The sequence below is a fragment of the Nicotiana tabacum genome, chromosome 23, assembly GCF_000715075.1.
Source record: "Nicotiana tabacum cultivar K326 chromosome 23, ASM71507v2, whole genome shotgun sequence".
NCBI classification, from domain to species: domain Eukaryota; kingdom Viridiplantae; phylum Streptophyta; class Magnoliopsida; order Solanales; family Solanaceae; genus Nicotiana; species Nicotiana tabacum.
Genome location: NC_134102.1, coordinates 17668657 through 17675366, shown reverse-complemented (window position 1 = coordinate 17675366; position 6710 = coordinate 17668657).

Below are 6710 nucleotides of genomic sequence, written 5' to 3'. Positions count from 1 at the left end.
ATTTGCACCAAAAGGTATTACATTTGGGAATAAATTACTCCCTAACAAAGGCGATTTCACACGCAAAATTCGACCTCCGATTTAAGGATGAAAGAGTATTTACTACCCTATCACAACCCATATTGGTTATGCATGTTTGCATGTATATATATGTAGTGACATAAGAGAACAGGGGACTCATATTCCCCCAAGCTCCCATAGTCGAAAAAAGAAATAATCATGAATTAATAACTAATTTCCTGTGACGTATCTCTATCCTCGTTTTGAACATAATATTGGTTTATTTCATATTAATTTTAAGTTTTGAGGAACTCATTTTTCGACAGAAGTTTGACCAACTAGCTTGTTGGATAACAAATAATTCGGAAAAACTAATCCAAACACATGACAAAACAATAAAAATACTTTTAAAATAACTAAGTAATTAATTATGCCGTAAGAAGCGTATGAAAATGCATCAGAAAATATAATTATTTTTTTGTGCATAAAATTCATCTTTAAATACTTTTTGTTTCTTTAGATTCTTCAAGGTATTGTCGTCCAAAGGCAAAAGTTTGTCCAATTACGAAACATTACTCAAAAATTTCAAATCATCTGTCACGCGTACGTGGTGTGTTCAACATAAAGTCAGCATAAAATGGCCCACAGATCTTCCTTTACACCTCAACAAGATAAGGTAGATGCTGCCTTAAAGGAGAAGTTAATATAATACAGACAAACACCAGATCTGTTGGCCCTATGCACATATTGAAATCTTTGAGAGTTTATCCGAAACAGCCTGTGAAGATCTGCATACACACTATTTTTGTCACGATTCAATTTTTTCTATAGGTCGTGATGGCGTCCAACGTCGCCGCTAGGCAAGCCAATGATGAACTAGTCATGTATTTATTCCTTTTTATTAATTTCAAAGTGGTTGATTCTTGTTTATTAAATAGGAGAGAAGTGAAAAATTATAGTAAAGTAAAGCGTAAACTAATGAAAGAGTAAATACGGTGAAATAAATACTCAAAACCATAAAGTGTCTACTAGCAGGTTCCCAAAGCTCGATGTCACAAGTGTATGAGCAACTAGTAGAATATACAAACACCTATGCTACTGTCTCAAATAAGATAGACAGAAAGTAAGTACAAAAGAGAGACTGCGGGTGCTGCAGAACGGCCTCAGAGAGCAGCTCACCACTATGCCTCGGGGTAACGAAGGTGCGCGCCTGAAGAAAAAGGATCATGAGAGAAGAGAGCCCAAAAGGAAGAAGAACATGGTCCTCAAGACAGACAGCAATGAATCAAGTGGTGAGGATGCTAATGTGACTTACCTAACAAAGAGATTTTAGAAGATGGTTCGCAGAAATGGGGGCATTTCAAAGAGGGGCAGCTCCAGCACGCCAAGAGGATATGACTTATGTCATCAGTGTAGGAAGCCAAGACATTTCATCAAGGATTGTGCCCTCCTCAAGCAAGACCAGTACAAGCACAACACAGACAAAGTAATCAAGAGCAACCCGGTTCCTGACAAAAGATTTAAGAGAAAAGAAGCTGTTGACAATATTGTGAAACAAGCTCTTACTGCATAGGGGGATTCTTCCACCGAATCTGGAGGAGATGATGCACAAGGTGATACCTCCATGATGTCAGTTGAAAGTGAAGCAACTGATTATGATTCTATCTTTGCCTTGATGGCAAAATCTGACGATGATGAAGACAATGATGATGAGGTAAACTTTCTAGATGTTCAAAGGAATCTGAAATCTTATACTTAGAAAAAGCTTATATCTTTGGAAAATATTTTAATTGATTCTTATCACAAGCTTATAAATGATAAAAATGCCTTAACTATAGAGATAGGAGAGGTAGAAACTGAGAGAGATGATTTGGTAATCGTAGTGGATGACCTAAAAGAAACCATCGAGGTTTTAATAAAAGAAAAGAGCGTTCTAATTAAAAAGGTTGAAAACGTAGAAAAGGAGAGATATTACTTGTTGGTAGTCGTCATGGACCTAAAAGAAGCAATAGAGGAATTAAAAAGGGGAAACAATTCTGGGTCTGTGCAAAAGGGAAAGGAAGTTTGCAAGTGAGGCACACATTAAGCTTGAAAATGAACTCAAATATGTAAAATCTATTATGTGTACTGAACTTGAAAGAAACAGACAGCTTCAAGAAGATCTAGGCAGAGTTAAAAATGACCTAGAAAATTCTCTAAAGTGCACCTGATCTTGAGATACAATTGTTGCCATGCATACAAGCAATGGTGGGAACATGCAGGGAGTCGGTTCTAAAAAAATGATTCCCTACAATCCACATAGCAAGAATGTTACTGTCCCTGATAGCTGGATTTGCACTCACTGTGGAAACACTGGCCACTTTAAAGAAAAATGTAAGGCTAGTATTCATTCCCAACAAAAAAACAAGGTTTTTATTGAAAAGATAACTGCTGCTAAGGAACCTGGTCTCACCGCTGAAAAATGTGTATTGCCTGCCTGGACAAAAAGAAATTTAATTTTTCCTTTTCCTCACTACAAGGGACCCAAACTTGTTTGGGTTCCTAAGTCTAATACTTGATTCTCTTGTGCAGGGAGCAATGAAAGGAAGCAGCCAAAAATGGTACATGGATAGTGGCTGTTCTAAGCACAGGACTGGAAGCATCGATGATTTCCTTTCACTCAAAGCCCTGCAAGGAGGGAATGTGTCCTTTGGCAATGGCAAAAAGGGATACATTCTAGGAGTATGAAGAATTGGGAAGTCACTCACTCACCCAATTGAAAATGTGTACTATGTGAACGACTTGAAATATAGTGTTGCGACCCAATTTCCCCTCCATATGCCGTCGTGACGGCACCTAGTCTCTACGACTAGGTAAGCCTAACTTTTGCGAAATAATAAAATGAAAACATAAATTTAACATAACTGAATACCATGCCGCTTGGCATATACAACAACCAACTCCTCAACATACTACACAACATTTCCCAAAACTCGGAATATCGTGAATCACAAACTACAGAAGGAAAATCTAGTACCTCTATACATCAGAGTCTAACAAAAGAAAAATACAGAAGATAATGGACATAGGGAAGAGTAGAAGGGGACTCTGAGGTCTGCGGAGGCGGCAGATATACCTTGAAATCTCCAAAGCTATCCCTGCTCACTGATAGTGCGGCTGATAAGGAGCATCTGGATCTGCACACAAAAAATATGTACAGAAGAGCAGCATGAGTACACCACAATTGGTACCCAGTAAGCGCCAAGCCTAACCTCGATAGAGTAGTGATGAGGTCCGGTCCGGGCCATAATGTAATATGATAATAAAGCAAGGCAAGAATAAAATATCGCAGAAAAATAAAGACTAAAATATAACAAGAAAGAATTCATAGAAGGTAACAGCTCAATACACAGAAATACAACAGGGGATCTCCTGAAATACCGTCTCGTAGTCCCATACGTAAATGTGCAGGGGGGTCTCCTGGAATACCATTCTGTAGTCCCAAAGTAAATATGCAGTACAGGGGGATCTCCCGAAATACTGTTCCGCAGTCCCAAAGTAAATATGCAGTACATGGGGATCTCCCGAAATACCGTTCCGTAGTCCCAAAGTAAATATGCAACTAACCAATAGAATTCAATAGTCACGACACAAAATTCTACAGTTCAACCTAAGTACCAGTAAAGGAAAAATATGTAAATTCACTAAACACACTGCACGTAGTTCAAGTAAATAGTTAAGACAAGTAGACATGCTATTCTAATCTAGACTACACATGCTGATGAATCTCATATAAGAAAGAAATCAGGTTATTACTTAGTAAAAAATCGGGTTTTTACACAATTAGCCCATGTACATACTCGTCACCTCACGTACACGACGCTCATATATCAAAAACAGTACAAATCCTATGGGAATTTTCCTCACACAAAGTTAGGCAAGCCACTAACCACGAACCAAGTTAAATCAATCGGTAACAATGCCTTTTCCACGAATATCCGACTCCTAATGATCCAAATCTAGCCAAAAATAATTACATATCATAATTAAAACTATAATAGACTAATCTAATTAATGAAATCAAACTTTTAATAAAAATTCCGAAATTCGTCCTAAAAAGTTGACCCGGGCCCACGTCTCGGAATCAGGTAAAAGTCACAAAATACGTACATCCATTCACTCACGAGTCCAACCATACAAGAATCACTCCAATCTAACCTCAAATCGCCTTCCAAAACTCGAAATTATGGCCTATGAGGTTTCTACCATTTTCCCCTAAATTTCCAACTCAAATCCCAAATTTGAAGACAAAAATAATGATATATTCATGAAATATAACCCAATATGAGTTTGAACCACTTACCCCAACAATTTCTTTGAGGAAGCCTCGAAGAATCGTCTCCCACCGAGCTCTCAAACTCCCAAAATCGAAATGGAAAATTAACTCTTGGAACCCCTCTTTTATGCCCACCAAACTCGCTTCTACGAGCCTTCAACCGCACATGCGAAAATTCTATCACAGGTGCGAAAATCACTTAAGGGGGACTGAGTCCGCATATGCGAACAAGGGCCGCTTATGCAAGCCCGCATCTGCGCTCCTCTTCTGCTTCTACGTGTCTGCTTATGCGGATCTATGGCCGCACCTACGGTCCCAGCTGGACAGGGGTCAAAACCGCTTCTACGGCTCCGTGGCCACTTCTGTGGCGCCGCACCTGTGGCCTAAAGTGCGCAGGTGTGATTACACCAGGTGCAGCAGCTCCATCAATTGCATAAGTCCCAAACTTAATCTGTTAAGCATCCGAAACTCACCCGAGGCCCCCGGGACATCGACCAAACATACCAACAAGTCCTAAAATACCATACAAACTTAGTAAAGCCCTCAAATCACATCAAAAAATGCTAAAAACGTGAATCACCCTCCGATTCAAACTTAATGAACTTGAAACTTTAAACTTCTACAACCGATGCCGAAACATATTAAATCACGTCCGATTGACCTCAAATTTTGCACACAAGTCATATTCGACATTACAGACCTACTTCAACTCCAGAATTGGAAACCGACCTCGATATCAAAATTTCCAGTGCCGGTCAAAATCTTCAAAATTTTGACTTTCGCCATTTCAAGCCTAAATGAGCTATAGACCTCCAAAACACAATTCGGACACGCCGCTAAGTCCAAAATCACCCAACGGAGCTAACGGAATCGAAAAAATGCCATTCCAGAGTCGTCTTCACATAGTTCCGACTACGGTCCAAATCCTAAGGCTTAAACCTTCATTTAGGGACTAAGTGTCCCAAAACACTTCAAAAACTAAAACGAAACCTCCCGACAAGTCACAATAGCAGAAATAGATATGGGAGAAGTAGTAAATAGGGGATTGGGGCTATTACTCTCAAAATGATCGACCGGGTTGTTACATCCTCTCCTTCTTAAAACAATCATTCATCCTCGAACGAGTATAGAGACATACCTGAAGTGGTGAAAAGATGAGGATAATGGCTGTGCATATCCTGCTCGGTCTCCCAAGTCGCCTCCTCGACTGGTTGTCCCCTCCACTGAACCTTCACGGAAGCAATGTTGTTTGACCTTAGCTTTCTGACCTGCCTGTCTAAAATAGCCACTAGCTCCTCAAGATAAGATGAATCCTTGTCCAATTGGACTAAGCTGAAATCCAACTCATGAGATGGATCGTCGTGATACTTCCGGAGCATCAAAACATAAAATACTGGATGAACTCCTGCTTGGCTGGGAGGTAAGTAAAGTTCTTAGGCAACTTCCCCAACTCGTCGCAACACCTCAAAGGGACCAATAAACTATGGGCTCCGCTTGCTCTTCTTTTCGAACCTCATAACGCCCTTCATAGGCAAAACCTAGAGAAAGACCCGCTCTCCAACCATGAATGCAACATCGCGAACCTTCCGGTCTGCATAGCTCTTCTGTCTGGACTGGGGTTGCGCGAAGTCGATCCTGAATCACCTTCACCTTATCCAGGGCATCCTGAACTAAGTCTGTACCCAATAATCTAGCCTTGCCCGGATCGAACCAACCCACTCGGGCCCGATACCGCCTACCATTCAGAGCCTCATATGGTTCCATATGAATGTTGGACTGATAACTATTATTGTAACAAACTCCGCAAGTGGCAAAAACTAGTCCCAAGCACCCCACATTCTTTCAAACAAGCGCGAATCATATCCTCTAGTATCTGAAAAATGCGCTCGGATTGTCCATCCGTCTGAGGGTGAAATACTGTGCTCAACTCAACCCGAGTACCAAACTCATTCTGTACAGCTCTCCAGAATCGTGATTTAAACTGCGTACCCCAGTCAGAGATAATAGATACATGCACTCCATGAAGCCTGACGATCTCACGGATGTAGATTTGAGCTAGCTGCTCGGAAGAATAGGTAGTCATCACATTAATGAAATGAGCCGACTTGGTTAGCATATCCACAATCACCCAAACTGCATCATACCTCCGCTGAGTCCATGGGAGTCCAACAACGAAATCCATAGTGATCCGCTCCCATTTCCATTCCAAAATCTCCAACTTATGAAGCAACCAACCCGGCCGCTGATGCCCATACTTCACCTGCTGGCAATTTAGGCAGCGAGAAACATACTTCACTATGTCTTTCTTCATTCTTCTCCACCAATAGAGCTGTCTCAAATCCTGATACATATTTGCGGCACCCGTATGAATGGAGTACCGCGAGCTGTGAGCCTC